Source organism: Myotis brandtii, unplaced genomic scaffold (assembly GCF_000412655.1).
Source record: "Myotis brandtii unplaced genomic scaffold, ASM41265v1 scaffold318, whole genome shotgun sequence".
Classification (NCBI taxonomy): Eukaryota; Metazoa; Chordata; class Mammalia; order Chiroptera; family Vespertilionidae; genus Myotis; species Myotis brandtii.
In genome coordinates, this window is record NW_005362190.1 from 1,088,144 (window position 1) to 1,105,538 (window position 17,395).

Consider the following 17,395-nt stretch of genomic DNA (forward strand, 5'->3'; position numbering starts at 1 on the left):
GACAGTTGCCAGATGGGAGGGTGGCTGGAGGGATAGGTGAAAAAGGTGAAGGGATTAAGAAGTACAATTGGTAGTTACAAAATAGTCATGGGGATGTAAAGTACTGCATAGCAAATATTATTAATAATATTGTAATCACTATATAGGGTGTCAGATGGGTACTAGATGTATTGGGGTGATCACTTTGTAAGTTATATAAATGTCTGATCACTGGATTCTACACCTGAAACTAATATAAACTGTATGTCAACTGTAAATTTAAAGGTTAAAAATAAATAAATAAAAGGTATAACAAAAGAAACTGGAAAAATAGATGCACACACTGCCTATGAATATACAGTTATCTCAAAGTAAAATGTTTAATCAAAAAAATAAAAGGAAGCAGAAAATTGGAGCGTTCTTAACTGACAGTTCACCAAAGAGCAAATAACCATAGCAAATAAAGCTGAGAGGGAAAAGTTTAACCTTACTAACCAATGAAGTTGACAGGTTTTTTTAAACAAGAAATAAGTTCCCAGAAGTTTCTCCACATAATGAAGAAGTCTCCTGCTAGCAAAACTTCCATTTTGGTATAATAGGCTCTTTTGAGTTTTATGTTGCGTAATAATTTTGTGTCTAACTTTTATTGAGTATCTTTGTGCCAAGAACTACACTATATACTTCACATGGATTATCTCTTTAATCCTTGCTGGGATCCTAAAAGGAAGATACTGAGATAAACCCTCTTTCACAAGCGAGGAAATTGACTCTTAAAGAGATTAAGCAAATTGCACAAGATTACCCAGCTCAGAAATAGTAAAATCAAGATTCCAAGTCAGGCAGTCAGACCAGGAGCACACTCTCACATCCAGGCTCTGGCAAAGGCTGCCTCTCTCTGGTAGGCAGATCTCCTGGAAGAAAAGGATCGGTCTGCATTAGCAGCCCAGGAGCCTTGAGCTCACAGCCCTGCCCCTGCTCCCAGATTCTAACCAGCACCTCACTGAACCAGGTGTTCCTTTAAGGAATAGGGAGAGCACCAAAGAAACCTCAGCAGAAGGCAGGAGACCTCAGCCAATCTGACACAATTGCTGAGCTTGGAAACGCCAAGCAAGTGTGTGTGCGGCAAGAGAGAAATTAATAAATGTATTTCTGCTTCTAGAAAAAGAAGTTCTCTGGACAAGCAGCCCATGCTTGGAGAAGCACGCCTGTATCCCCTGCTTTGAAAGTTCATGTCAGCCTCTTTGCTTTTATGAAAGACCCACATCAGTGCCTGTTTTCACTAACCAAAAGATTTTAGGGGAAAAAGGTGAAAAGCAAAAATAATGTTCAAAGCTTGTTTTGCAGCAGCCTTTCCAGAGGCCGCGGGCACCCGGAGCAGGAGCGAAGGTGGCCGCCAAACTCCTCCACAGGAACTACATGATGCTCAGCATCTCAGCATCCAGCCGCCAGAGTGTCCGTTGGCATCTGGTTTATCTCCATTGATTTTGTTCATCGTTGGCAAGATGTTTCCTAAGGTATCAGAAAAGCCTAAGAGATCTCGGAAGGCTGTTGTGCTTAGTGTAAAACTGAATACAATTAAGCATTTCGATCATGGTGAACAAAATAAAGACATAAATTAACGGTAATTGTTTCTTCACTCTCTGCCATTTCAAAGGTTTAGGAAATGCTCTACTTTTTTCAAATAGCAGGGAAAACCTGTACAGCTCAGTGCCAATAACAGAATTGGAAGGGGACTATCAGCAAAGCTTTGATGAGAATCCTCAGACTTGAGTTAAGCAGACTACAGCCATGAAATGAGAAGGATGCAAATTTTGTTGACTTTTCTAATGTGGAAAGCACTTTACATATATTATTTTACAGGCAATAGTCCTAAATGGTTCAACTATTATTCTTTTCTGTACTTTAAAAGGAATTACCAGGCCTATCATAGTTATAAAACAATTGGAAAGAGTAAAAATGTATATCTTTGGACGGTGATATATGCCCCTTTTGTTATAATTGTATAAATTTTACATGGTCTTATCACTGTCTCCAATTATCATTTCATCATTACTGTTTTATCTTTTCAACATTATCCATCTATACTAATAAAGCGGTAATATGCTAATTAGACCGGGTCAACTGGACATTTTCCAGACAAAGCCACAGTGGCAGGGGCCAAGGCAGAGGTGGTTAGGGGCGATCAGGCCAGCGGGGGAGCAAGCAGTTAGGGGCGAGATCAGGCTTGTATGGGGGAGCAAGCAATTAGGGGCGAGATCAGGCCAGCAGGGGAGGGCAGTTAGGAGGTGATCAGGCGGGCAGGGTAGGGCAGTTGGGGGCAATCAGGCTGGCAGGGGAGGGCAGTTGGGGGCAATCAGGTAAGCAGGCAGGTGAACAGTTGGCAGCCAGAGGTCCTGGATTTTGAGAGGGAGGTCTGACTGCCAGTTTAGGCCGGATCCTGCAGGGATCCCGCTGCAGTTGGACATCCCCCAAGGGGTCCCAGATTGGAGATGGTGCAGGCTGGGCTGAGGGACACCCCTCCCCCATATGAATTTCATGGATCATCATTTTGAAATAATTATCTTTATTTTATGATTTTATTAGTCTTTCTCATGCCACTTGCCTGGCACTGATTTAGTGCTTTATAGTTATTACTACATTGAACCTTCAGAGTAACCTTTGGTAGGTAATAACAATATTGTTATATGGAAGAAACTCTAGTCTTAAGAAAGTTAAGTGACTTGCCCAAGATTGTGCAGTAAGTTGTTAGGTAGAAAAGTAGGGGCTGCTTTGGGTTTTCATCTTCCAAGCCCTTCAGTTACCCATTATCCAATACCACCTCCCACTCGGCTCCACTGATGAGACAGAAGACACACTGAGATCCTCTGAAAACTCACCCTGAAGGTCACTTAGCCCGTATGATAGCCCCGGAATAATGCTGCCCATGGACTCCAGCCATGAAAGTCTCCCAGAACCTACAGTGCCCATAATTATTGAGCTTATCACCATATGATTTGCTGCTCTTGCAAGGGAACGGTAGAGAAAGTAAACATTTTAGAGGAGGATAAAACACAACCATTTAAAAGAAGCAAGAGGTGCAGTTGATAAAAATGTAATTACCTGCTTCTTCGCGGAACATGTTTGCAGAGCATAATCTCTAGTTTTGCTTTTCTATTGCTGCCAACAATATTGGGCATTTAGGAAAATTATTGTTAAATTTTTCTCTGAGCTCCAACTTTTTAAAGACACTGTTTTAAGATACCAGACAAATGTTTGAGACTTTGCCTCTCAGTATTCTATTCCATATTAGAAGACCATATTCTATAATTAGATGATATATTACTCACTGTTTTATATTCTGTGACATAGTTCAAGAAAAGACATCTCTCTATTGCATATTTCAGGTTATGTTCTATTTTGGGTGTTCGGTGTTAATACAATCGATAGTATATGTGATATCTTTGAAAGAGAAAGTACTAGGAAAAAATTTTCCCTTCCCTCTGCTCTTTCAAACCTATTTTGTAGGACTAATTCTTCCTCATATTCAAAAATATTTCTATATTATTTCCTGTCATACTTGTATTTTAAAAATCTAGTCTTTTTTTCATAATAAATGAAATCTTTTTTTTTTTCATAATAAAATGAATCAGTCCCAAGCAAGAGTTAAAACTCTCAATTGCACTTATAGCAGAGCTTCTTCTTCCAGGTGAAGGGTCAAGGCCATGCTCTCCTTTTCCCCACCTGGAGCGTGGGTCCCTCTCCCTAACTAAGATGCTCTGCTTCCTCCAAAGGCAGGGCAAAGGAGGATTCAAGGTTTGAGAAGGACTGCTTCCCGCTGTGGCAGAGGATCAAGGCCAACCCTTCCTCTCAGGGGCCCTTTCGCACGGGCATTTCAGAGGCCAATGGTAGGCACTATCTCCTCCAATGGCTGCTTTGGGTTTCCTTAGTCCTTGCTCCCTTGAAGTCCACCAGACACAGCCTGGCTCTGTTGGTGCCTAAAGCCCATACAAGTGCGGCTTGAGCTAAGTCCCTTGGAGGCAGCTCCAGGTCAGCTCTCTTCCACTTGGGTCATTCTTTGTCTCATCCATCCTGCCCCACAAACTCTATTCCCAAATCAGCAAGCTCTCCATCTGGCCACAGTGTCTCCCTTCAGAGCTCCTGCTTGGGGTCCTGTAGTCTCTGTGCCTCATGATCCCAGATGAACAGATCATGCTTTCTGCATGGTCTCTTTGAAGCCCTTCTCACTAGGTAGAAGGAAAGGGAAGTTCCCTCCTGCCTTCCCATCAGGGCAAGGGAAGGAACATGCCGCAACATCTTGACAACATCCTTGAAGAAATCATCTCCTGACTTTCCAGCTTCTCCTTTGTATGAGTATGCAATAACAAGTTAGCCTCAACAGGTCAGTAGCTTAGCGAAACTTATTTCACTCTCAGGCAAAGCCTGCTGAAAATCTGGGTGTCTAGCAAGGGCTGCTGCTCCATCAGGTGACCCTGTGTTGCAGACAACTTCCCTTTTGTGGCTTAGCCACAATCACCAAGATTAGGGAAGAGTGTATCGAAGTCACACCCACTTTTCTATGCTTTGGCCTAGAAGTGACAGGTGTCCCATCCATCCGCAGCTCATTGATCAGAACTAGTCTTGTGGTCCCATCTAACGCAAGGAGGCTAGAAAATGTAGAAAGCACAGGAGGTGTCGGTGGCATTTCTACCTTAGCCACAACCTGCAACACAGATAAGGAACTTATGGACCAAAACAGGCTTTTCTTTTCCTTTTCAAGTCCTTCTTCTACACTAGAACCTCTCACTTTGTTATATGGGGGTTGTTGGTACTTAATGGCATGGGTATCAGCTAAAAGAGAGACAAAAAGAGTCCTATTAAAACACCTAATTGTATTTGAGTTAACCTTTTAAAAGCTTATAGCATACAATGAAGAGAATTAACATGTATTGGGCACCTACTAGGTACCAAGCACTTTTACATGTGTTTACATGCATGACCTCATTTGATCCTCACAAGAATGTTAAGATATAAGTGGTAATGCCCAAGTTTATCACATAATGAAACCTGAGTCTCAGAGCCTAAATACATGGCCAAGGTCAGTTCATCAGGGAAGAAGTTCAGGTTTAGAATCCAGATGTTGGTTTTGCAGTAACATTTTTTCCTACATAGTTCACATTTTGTTTATTTCAGACAAAATACACCAATGCACCAATCCAGTCTCTCATCATCTGACATATTCAGAAAGCTTAAAAATGAATTTGAAGTTAATATTAGCATCATTATCACAATTAATGATCTTCACAAGATTATAGAAATGTAGAGCTATCATTAGGCTTCAAGTAATAGAAAGTCTAATAATTATTTTTTTCATTTCCATCTATTTAATTATTCTAATCTAATTTTGTGCTTTTATGAGCCATGCCTTCCATGGGATCTTGCTTTAGTTATGCCCTCAGCCTTATCTACCCTTGGTAAATGGGAAAACTTAAATGTTGGAGGCAATGGATAAAAAGTATGCTGACCTTTTTTCGACCTCTTCCCGCTTACCTACTGTCCTCACCTCTTCCTTGACCTCTGTGAGGTCTTTAAATTAAAGACCATTTCTTATACACCCCCAAATCATGTAAACCTTGAGATATTTAATCTACAAATACCAATGGCTCACGTAATTTATAAGATTTCAAGTCAATCGTCATGCCATGATTCCAACCTAGTCATTCTTAGGAAAATTAGTGTGAATTACTTATGTGCAGGTACATAAGAATCCCAAGTTGGAGGAAATCTAATAAGTTAGACTGGAAGTACAATGTGTGGTGTTGGATGTGTAGAAGACATGTCATCCTCAGCAGCATGCAGCAGGTCGAATTCAGAGAGTGAGGAAGCAGGCTCAATGAGAGTGTCAGTCTTGACCACATACAGCCCATGGGGAAAAAATAAAAAGCTTTTGCAAAGGATTCCCTAACCTTAGGCAATAACCCTTACCTTTGGCTCCATAGATGCTGGAGTGGTTAGAAATTAGCAGTGTAGGGGGTAAAAAAGACAAAACAAAACACAAGCATATTAAGTGAAATCTCAAGCAATTCTGTGTGACCTCTCCAAAGCTGGCTGAAAATCCCACTCAGGCGAGCCCTAGTGTCAGGTGGGGGCTGCTTGTATTTTCTTCCTCTTGTGAGGAAACCCAATTCAATGCCACAAATATTTGCTGAGCTCTCCTGACATGAGTGTGACATTAGCCTTGCCTTGTGTCTCTGTTGGACGGGGTGGGGGCAGGGGACGATCATATAGAAACAGGCTAGGGCCCAAAGCTGGGGCTGGACAAAAGGCCAGTTAGACAGGAGTTAATGATCACAGACCATTGGAGATCCCCACCTGACTCAGCACACATATGCATGCATGCACACAGCAACATATTTGCTAGACCCGGCTAATTCACTCCATTCCCCAGCCCCTCCTCCCTTGACCAGCTGCCTCTAGGTGCGAAGGAGATTACTTTGTAAATCGGCAGCAAGTTAGGTGCTAAATATCTGATTTTCCACTCATTGGGCATTTAGGTAAGTTATTCTTCTACTTTACCCTCCTGAGTTCTTCACTGAACAAGAACCTCCTCCCTACCCTAATTTACATGGCTTTCTCATTAAATTTCAGGTTCAGGCACTTGTTTCATTAAGCAAACCTATTGTGAACACAAACCATCTGCCAGGATCTCTGTTTGATAAAATGAATCTGGTATCATCTTCATCCTTAAAGACTTTATGCTGTAACCGGGGAGACAGAACATGGAAAGAAAACACATGGCAGGGGGAGCATTTTGATCTCTAGAAGAAAACCAAGGTTAGAGGCATGAGTCGTGGATCAGGAACCTGAGGAGAAGGCAGGCGGGATGGAGAAGCTGGGGGAGGAGCGTGCAGGAGGCAGGGCACGCACTGCTCCGTCACCCAGCGGACACGCCTCTCATTCCCCCTGCTTATGAGCAGAGACACTTTAATCACAGAAAAGGAAGCAAGTGCCCCTGCCCCACCTTCCAAGGTGGACTCATGAGCGTTCTAAGCCAATATGGAACCCATCTCTTTCCCAGAGATTTGTTCAGGTGGGCACAATTCTGGCCAATGATTCAAAAGGGAAGGTCCATGGGAGGCTTTCCCATCCTATATAATAAAGAGCTAATATGCAAGTGGTTGTCATGCCCTCATGCCCTCATGCAGAAACTGCTCAGACACTCAACACTGGGGAGAGAGGAATGGTAAGGGAAGGTCCATGGGAGGCTTTCCCATTCTATATAATAAAGAGCTAATATGCAAGTGGTTGTCACGCCCTCATGCCCTCGCGCAGGAACTGCTCAGACACTCAACACTGGGGAGAGAGGAATGGGGACCAGCCAGGCACAAATGAGCTCGTGAGAGAGGAATGGGGACCTGCCAGGCTGCGGCCCAAAAGAGGGACAAGCCGCCCACCCCACAGTCCCAGGTGCCAGCAGCTGCACCTGTACCTGCAGCCCTGCCAAGCTGCGGCCCAGGAGAGGGACAAGCCACCCACCCCACGGTCCCAGGTGCCAGCAGCTGCACCTGTACCTGCAGCCCAGGAAAGGGACAAGCCGCACACCCCACGGTCCTGGGCGCCAGCGGCTGTGCCTGCACCTGCAGCCCAAGAGAGGGACAAGCTGCCAACCCCGTGGTCCTGGATGCCAGTGCCTACAGCTGCAGCCTGGGAGAGGGATAAACCATGTGCCCCGTGGTCCCGGGTGCCTGTGGCTGCAGCCCAGGCAAAGCCGCCCGCCCATGGTCCCCTGCAGCTGCAGCTGGCCCAGACGAAGCCAGCCCAGGTCCTGGGTGCCTGCAGCCGGCCAGAGGAGGGAATCCTGGGTCCCAGGTGCAGGGCGAGGAAGAGGCTGTTAGGGGCCATCATGCCAGCAGGGGAGCAGTTAGGGACAATCAGGGAGGCAGGCAGAGGTGGTTAGGGGCAATCAGGCAGGGAGAGGTGGTTAGGGACAATCAGGCAAGCAGGCAGGCGAGAGGTTAGAAGCCAGCAGTCCCGGATTGTGAGAGGCAGTTGGACATCCCTCAAGGAGTCCCAGATTGGAGAGGGTGCAGGCCGGGCTGAGGGGCACCCCCCCCCCTGCACAAATTTTGTGCACCGGGCCTCTAGTGCATGATAAGAAGACAGACTCTCGCAGCCACTCAGCACCTGCCCAGCCTCCACTCACTCTCCACCTGCTTTCCTGACACACGCTGCCTTCCGCCCAGCAACACTCACCCCCACAAAATCGGGGTGGTTTCTGTACCCTCAAAGGCCAAACTGGAACCCAAGGCACCACCAACCCATGTGGGCTGGGCTGATGACAAAGTGGGCATGGCAGAAAGGGAAGTACTTGTGGTGTGGTGACCAGACCCTACATCTGAGGCCCATGTCAGGGCCCACGTCCCTACAGGCACTCCTCCCACCTGGTGCTGTGGTGCTGAGGGCGGGGCTCACGACACAGGAACAAAGAAGGCAATGCTGGGACCTACCGGGAGAAAAGGGAAGATCGGAGCTAGAACTCGGACCTGGCTTATGGGGATGACTAGCTTACATGCTTTCTTCTTTTAAAAGTCACTATGAGCCTCAAATCTGTTCGTTATATTTTCCCAGGAAGCATTTGATCCAAAAAGAAAAACCAAAATCAAGTCACAGGCATCCCCAGCATCTACTGCCACGCTGTGTGACCTAGGCTGGCTACATCCCACCTCTGACTGCCCAGTGTGGGTGGTGGCTACAGGCATGGTCAAGCCTAGCCCATCAGCTTCTCCAAGGCTGCAGCCGCCACAGATTAAGAATACATAACCTTCTGTCCCTTTCATCATCTGTCACCAAGGCCGGTAGATTCTACCTCCTAAGTCCCCAAGTCATCCTTCCCCTCCATCCCTGTTTCCACAGGCTTGAGGCTTTCCCAGCCTGTCACCCTGACCCCGTCCCTCCTGCAGTCCACACTGCAGCCTGGGCCACAGACCCTACCTCACAGCCCGTCCTGCCTCTCCACTGCCAGGTGAGCAGGTTCAACACTCACATCCCGAATCCCCATTTCCAGCCGCCTCCCCTGGTACACGGACCCTGCAGCCTGTCTACATGGCACCACCTGAAACTTCCCGCGAGGACATCAACGTTCAGACCTGCAGACATTGCACACACTGCGTTCTCTCCCTGGAATGGTGTCTTCCTGCTTTCCAGCCAGGGAAAGCTTTCATCCTGCAGAGCTAGCAAGGGACCTTTCCTGACTCCCTCGGGCAAGGAATCCTACCCTCCGGTGAGCTCATGGCTGGTGAACGTACTTCTTTTACAATATTCACCTAAATGTGTCCTACTGTCTTCTGCGGTGTTTCCTGGACAGAAACCACATAACAGCCATGTTTTCACCCCAACCCCCAGCTCAGGGACCAGGGGATGGAGGGCCTTCCCACCGAATAACCAAACGATGGTTGGGAAGTACCCAGAGCGGCAGACCTGGCTGTCTGCCTGCCTCGCTCAGTACCTCTGATGGCTCCTGTGCGCCACAGTCTATCTAACATGTCCGCAAGTGGGCCCAGTGCTCCTCCAGGCTCCGTGCCTCAGTGGAGCAGACCCTGAACTAGAAACCCGGGGGCCTCCCTGTCACTCCCTCCTCATGCCCTGTTATAGAAGACCGGAGAAAAACCAAACAACGCTTAGAGAAATGGAGTTACACAGTTTTGTTGCGCCGGCGGGCTCAGAGGAACATATCTCTCAAATTTCAAGCAAAGCAACAAGGAAGGAGTTTTCTTTTTATAAAAGAGCCTTATGTATGCTTAGTAGATATCTCACAGGAAGTCTGTAGCCTTGAGTACAACACAGTTCTATTCAGTTAACTAAAAAAAAAAAAAAACACCTGGCATGAGAGCATGGGAGTATCAGCCCCTTACATTAGATGACTAAACTACAAGGTCAGACAGCTAAGCTTATCTTCCCTATTATTCAAGCAAGCATGAAGCATATGTTTATAGAAGCTAAAAAACAAAGTTAATTTATAGAACAAGGGACCGTCTAAAAATAGCAGAGTTGACTCACAGAATACAGGACCATCTAAATAGCAGAGAATTTCAAACAGCAGTTTTACAAAATAGAGTTTACTATGCTTCAGGTTGACAACACAGTTTGGTGCTGCTTCTCTGGGAAAGCTCCAAATGTTGTTAAAGTGTTATAGGAAGAATTGGCCTTTAGCCCTCTCGGCCCAAGCAGGCCAGCATTTACCTCCAATGCGCACCCTCAGTGCATTCATTGGCTAGTCTTTATTCTCACTGCCACCTCCCTGGCACGACCACCTCACCTCCTGCCTGTACTGCTGAAACAATGTCTACTCCCTCCATGTCCACACTCACCCGTCCCACACCCCGAGCCATTCTGCTCCAAATCTTGAGATGAAATTTGTTGACCTAAATGTAAAAAGCCAAAGTGAGAAGCACCAAGTGTTTGAGATCAAATGGAATTATTAGTCTGGGAAGCATGAATCAGACAGAAACCCAAATCATGTGAAGGTAAGGTGTTATGAGCAGGGGAAGGGGGCTAATTACAGGACTAGAGGGAAGGAATTTCTGCAGGTGCAAATAAGCTAAGTTATTCCTTAGCTACACGTGATGGTGTTCATTCTGAAGAATGCCTTAAATTTTCATTCCATAGCCAGGATGTCTGCTTTCCTGGCAGCTTTGCAAACAGTTGCTTAGATACAGTGTTGTTTTGATCCACTAGGGGTTATTTTGCCCCGTTGAAACATTCCAAACCTTTGAGGATTAAGATGTGCAAGGCGATTCCTCTGGGATGGTGGCTCTGACTCCATTTACCTCATTTTTCACAAGCTCAGTTTTTTCAAATCTTTTAACAGCATAGAAAGCCCTGTTCAGTCTGGCACCTGCCTGCTTCTCCAGGAACTCCCTGCCTGTCAGGCCCCACCAGCTTTCTCGTGCTTCCACCTCCCACCAGCCACCTCGGGGCTTTCTTAAAGCTTCCTCTGCCTAGAACAGGGGTCCTCGCAGGGACAGGTCCACCAAAGAGGCCATCTTTCTTGCCTCAGCTTAAAGGACTCTTCCTCTCAAAGCACCACATCATTTTGCCTTTCTAGCTTTTATCAAAGCTTCAATTTTACATTTTATTTGCACGTGTGCTTGACTGATGCCTGTCTAGTAGCCACGAAGCTCACTAAAGGCAGGGGCCGTATATGTCTGCTCCATCCCTCTCCCCAGCTACTGGCCGGGCACCCTGGGAGGGCTGGCCTAACATCTGGTCAGTGGGAGAAGTTCGTCTGCAGTGTCCACTGTTCTGCAGGGCACAGCTTCCCAGGAAGTCCCGGGGCGCTGGTTGGGGCCAGAGGGAGCAGAGCAGGTGGACTTGGGCCTCCATGTCCCACATGGCCCCGAGAAGCTCTGCACAGGTCTGATTTAGGTGCTGGACCTCCACATAAAAGTTCACTTTGAAAGTAAGCCTTCTATGGGTAAAGTGTGTAAGATTCAATTCAAACACAGGAATGTGGAGGACAGGCAATGATCCTAAGGGCCATCATGAGAGAATGTGGGAGATGACAGGACTTCATTCACACATTTTATGAAACGGCTTTCTTGGAGCTATTCACATGTTTCGCATCTTGATTGTGGCAGTAGTTCCACAATTGTATGCATTTGTCATATGCATTCATTTGAATGTGCTGAATTTTATAGGATGTAATTTTTTAAAGCAAATAAGAGTAGGGAAGATTTAATTACCTTTGGATGTTATTCAAGATTCATAAGTTTGAAGAAATTTCATATCATGACTGAAAAATTTATGCTGTGGCTGTCCGAAAGCAAGGCTCGCCCAGAGAGGAGGAGTGCAGCCATTCCCAATGAGAAGGCCAAGGAATTGCTCAGACTCACCTTAATGTATCAACTACTAGAGCAGATTAAATTGACAAATAACTGTAAGATTTATTGTATTAAATTAGTTAAAAACAAACATTTAAAGGCACATTACATACAATAGCATGTGGATTTAGAAACAGTCCTTTCTTCACTCACACATTTTATGAAACAGCTTTCTTGGAACTATTCACCCACATTGCTGACAACGGAATGTCTGCTGTCACCAAAGCCATGTTGAGCCACATGATACAAAGCACATCATCTTCACTCCCACCACCGTTATCTGTGGTGTATGTAGCCTTTGTGAATCCATATGATGCTGTCACTTGGACACATTCTATTGAGCATGTAGGTATATTCATGATCTCCACAAAGCAAGGCCTCCCGACTACTGACAGTGCTTTGTGGTGGAGCTGTCCTGTGCTCTGTGGGAGGCTGCCCAGCATCCTCGGCCTCTACCCACTCGATGCCAGTAGCACACAACCTCCCCGTCAGTCATGACAATCAAAACTGTGTCCAGACATTTCCGAGGGGGCAAAACCACCCCCAGGTAAGAGCCACTGCTTAAAGTAACCTTTTATTTATTACAAGGTGAGTCCTCCCTTAACATCCTCCATAGGTTCTTGAAAACTATGACTTTAAAAGAAACAACATACAATGAAACCAAGTTTACCATAGACTCATTGATATAAGCAAGAGTCAAGTTCCTATGGCATATTTCTGGTCACAAAAACATCACCAAACTTATAAACAAAGACCTGAAACACTTCTAATATCCATCGTTTAAATAAATTTGATCTCAATATACATTTAAGAAAGACTAATATCATTTTCCCACCTGCTTATTACAGTTCAGTGTCACCTATCTGGCAGTTCAAGGACCCCACCCTGCACAGGGACGCCCTTCCATCAAAGTGTGTTCACACACACACACACACACACACACACACACTCAGTCTGGGACAGTGTTGGCATGCTAGTTCATCTCACGTACATGTCTTAAGGATGTGGGAAGAAACCAAAAGTCACACAGACATGGGGAAAACATGCAAACTCCATACAGACAGTGACCCTGGCTGAGAATCAAGATTTTTCCCTCATCGACTTTATAACAAAACATTGATGGACAAAATGACATTACTCAAGGACCTGCTGTATTGTTGTTTTACACCATTTTAAAATAATTTATTTATAACAACACCAGTATTTAAACTGTAAGGTGAGATACCCAGAAACTGTTACTAAATTATTTTTAAATTCCTTTGCCTCATCTTTTACTGATTCTATTATTTGAATCTACTATACATTCAAAATAGCATCAATTAAAATATTTTCAAGCCTGTCTTCCTGAGAGATTTGTTGTATTTCCTGTGTAAGAACTCAAATATAAAAGAATTCTTGCTCTTCTGAGGGTTAATTCTGGACCTCACCGAAGATGCAGGCACCCCAGGTTACCAGCCTCAGCTCGCTGACTCTCCTAAGTGGGCATCAGCCTTTGCTTGAATACTTCAAGTGACAGAGGAATTACTGCTTTGCCTGGCAGTGCTGATAGAATAGTTCCTGCTTATACTAAGCTCAGGTCCCCCTGCCCAGAGCTCCTATACAACAGGCCACGTTCTGAACAGCCTGCCCCTTCGCAACAGAGCAGCACTTTTAATATCTCCAGACAGCAAATAAATTTGGGCTTTAGTCCTCTCCTTTCCCCATTAACGATCCCTGCTACTCCAGTTGCTAGTCATAGAGACTTTCTCAACATGACTTCATCCTGGGCCTTGTCAACAGCCTACCAGAAAGTGCAGCTTGGGCCCTGGCCGGGTAGCTCAGAGTGTCATCCCCAGATGCCAACGTTGAGGGTTCGATTCCCATTCAGGGCACATACAAGAAGCAACCAATGAATGCATAAATAAGTGGAACAACAAATCAATACTTCTCTCACTTTCTTCCTTCCTCTCTTTCAAATATCAATAATTTTTTAAGTGTGCCTTAGGATGAACTCTGTGAGAGTCTGTTCCAGACAGAGGGAAGGGAGCTTTGGTCATCGGGGCCCTTTGCAGGCTAGAGCTGATCAGCATTTTCAACAAAAAGCTCATACCATTTTACAATATTTAGTTTAGGGACTCCAAAAATTCACATAAACCCCACACAAATAACTGCTTTATATTTCATTAAGTATATTTAAAAGAACAGTAGTAATTGCTATTCTGACCCTAATTTTGCTCAGCAAAGAGATGTTTTGTTAATGAAAGGCTCACAGGAGAAAGTGACCATGTGCTATCTAAAGAGCCCCTTCCTCCCTGGCCGGTTTGGCTCAGTGTATGGAGCGTCAGCCTGTGGACTCAAGGGTCCCAGGTTCGATTCTGGTCAGGGGCTCGGTCCCCAGTGGGGGGGCATGCAGGAGGCAGCCAATCAATGATTCCCTTTCATCATTGATGTTTCTATCTCTCTCTTCCTCTCCCTTCCTCTCTGAAATCAATAAAAATATATTTTTTAAAAGAGCCCCTTCCTTCTATAAACAGAGGTAGCAACAGAGAAAGAAATAGAGAGACAGACACAGAGGAACATTAAGAGAGAGCAAGAGACTGAGAGAGAGAAAAAAAAATTCCAGCATCTTTTCAGGTGTTATCTGTTTGTCCTTGTTTTTGGCATAGTCTTATTTAGCTTTACCTAGTGGTCCCCTGTGACTCCCATATTCTTTCCTTGTGTAGCTTCTCAAACCAATCCTCCTCCACTGGTTTTTTAAGAAAAGTCACATGGTTGTGAGTCAGGTGCAATGATACTGTGCATCCTTTAGCAAAACAGCATTCAAAAAACAAAGCTTGGTTTCTGCTACTCCTGAAGGGCATGAATATCCAGGGCCTAATTTCCCGGTGACTTCATTTCTGATATGCAGAATTATATGATTTGAGATTAAAAGCCCCCATAAAAGGAGCAGGTACAGAAAATATAGTTTATAATGATGCCCACCACTAAACTGAATTAAGACTGATGACTGATTTTTCTAGGTGGTCTCCTAATTCTCATTCCCCCAGGAGCTAAAGTACCTAATAAACGTGGGTTAATAACCCCTGATCAGGATGCTTTGAAGAGGCCTTTGCTTGTCTCAGTAACACTGAGAATTAAGCTGTGTAGGTTTTTGTGAACCTCTCCTCCCAACCACTGATCTCTTTTTCGGGAAATCAGCCGGTGCCCTGTGGTCGCTTTCCCTGTGTGATACACTGAAAACAGTCCTTCAGCAATGACACCTGCATCACTGCCAAGTTCACTTCCTCTTGAAGACTATCCAGCCGTGGTCCAGTGCCCAAAGCCCAGCTAAACACCAGGACATCAAGGGCAGGGTGTCCCTGGGTTAGGACACGGCTCCGTTTCAGACCAATACCCTGAAGGCGTAGCTACCAGAGGCTGGCAAACAGGAGGGCAGTGCTGTGAGCAGCTGACTTTGACGGTGCCTTCTCCCTTCCTCTGGGTGGGTGACCCTCTGCTCAGTGGCTGGGAATCCTCAGGATTGTGGATGTGTGTGTGTGCCATTCACAGGCACTTTTTCCACAAGCACTTTAGTTTCAGGATCTTGCTCCCTCAGTTATTTCGTGAAGTGTTCTAATTATCGACCACCTCCTGTGAGCCGGCAGATAAGCCTGTCCTCACAGGTGCAGCAGCAGGCAGGGGCAGAAGACTGGAACCGCCTATCTGCCCATCAGCTTTCATTTTCTCCGCTGAGGAGCAGAGAAGACGATGAAGGCGAGTGATACACACGCAGCTGAAAGCTGCCAGCCTTCCTGCTCCGTGCCGGGGCCCAGGCCAACTCAGTCTCATCTGCCTCGAAGTCATTATCTGAAGACTTGCCGGCTTTCACTCCTTATACTTCCCTCTGCAGCACGAAGACGGGGGGATGTAAGCACGGAACAAATCTGTCCACGTAAGCAGCACTGGGAAACGGGCAGACTGTCTCTCCACCAGGCAAAGGGCAACCTGGCCCAGGTCCCATTCCATCCGCTCCGTCCCTCTCTGCGCTGGTCAAACATCGGCCTTGGAGATAGAATAAAGCTGATGAGTTCTGGGTGGAGAAGCGCATAAAATGTCAAAAGCCCTTGGGCTTCTTATCCAATTACAGAAACAGCAGCTCTGAACCTACTCTGCCAGCGGGCAAGCCACGCCCCTTCAGGAGCTTGCAGCCCAGGGAGACTCCAGCAGGTAACACAGAACTGAGGGAGCTTTAAGAAGTGATAGGTCAATGAAGCAGTGGTGGGGACGAAGGGAGTGTACAAACAGGGGATTGTATGGAAAGAGCAGCTCTGAGCACCTACTCTGCCAGCGGGCAAGCCACGCCCCTCCAGGAGCTTGCAGCCCAGGGAGAGTCCAGCAGGTAACACGAGGCTTACAGAACTGAGGGAGCTTTAAGAAGTGATAGGTCAATGAAGCAGTGGTGGGGACGAAGGGAGTGTACAAACAGGGGATTGTATGGGTGCAAAACACTGCATTTTGCAGCGGGAATTTTGAAAGGTTCCAGTAAACCTTTCTCAGCTGGAGCGGGAGGGAGAGCAGCTTGCCCCTGAGAGAGCTCTGGGGGAAATGGACCAGGAAAACTTTGGCTGCAGTCACCCAGCATCAGCAGGGCCCCCAGGAAGGGGCCCCCTACCCTCCACAGCTGGGAATTCAGTTTCAAAATTTAATAACTATGCAGCAGTTAGGGATGATGGATGGTGCCGACGCTAAGCTCAACGTAGAACTCAGTGTAGAGCCGAAAAATCAGGAAAAAAACTCAGAGCAAACACCAGGCCCTGAGGATTAAGCATAAAAGGAAGGAGAGAGGATATGCAAAGCAGAGGGACAGCATGAAGAAACATTGGTAGAGACAAGCAAGACGATTAACAAAGACCTGTTGGGCTGCAATGAATGGCCTGTGTTGGGAAACAGCAGACATTAATATATGGGGCCTAAAATTAATAACTACAGGATTGATATACAGTGGAATTGGAGTGCTGTGTGCTCCACTGGAGCAGGGAGTGCTGAAATCGGCCCCTACCCCTTCCTTCCCTGCCTGGCCCAGGGATGTCCCCTCTCCCTCCCCTGCTCTCCAAGGCAAATGCTTTGTTGCTGGAGAACATCACCCACACCATATCTCAGAAAGAGGGCCCAGAGAGGGGCTGGTCCCACACTCTGAGATCAGAAGAACAACGAAGCCCTTCACCACACCACCCCTCTGTATAGACAAGGAAGCAGAGGCCCAGAGAGAAACAATAACTGGGCCAAGGCCACATGCCTCTTCACCATAGCCAGGGGCACTACGCCCCAAGCCATGCCCACCAGCCATTCAGAACGACTATATGCAAATTAACCCAACCAAGATGGCAGCCACGGAGCTGGAGCAAGCAGGAGGCTTGGTTGCCCTGGGGATGGAGGAAGCCAAGCTTCCTGCCTGCAAGCAGGGAGTGCTGAAATCGGCCCCTAACCCTTCCATCCCTGCCTGGCCCAGGGATGTCCCCTCTCTCTCCCCTGCTCTCCAAGGCAAATGCTTTGTTGCTGGAGAACATCACCCACACCATATCTCAGAAAGAGGGCCCAGAGAG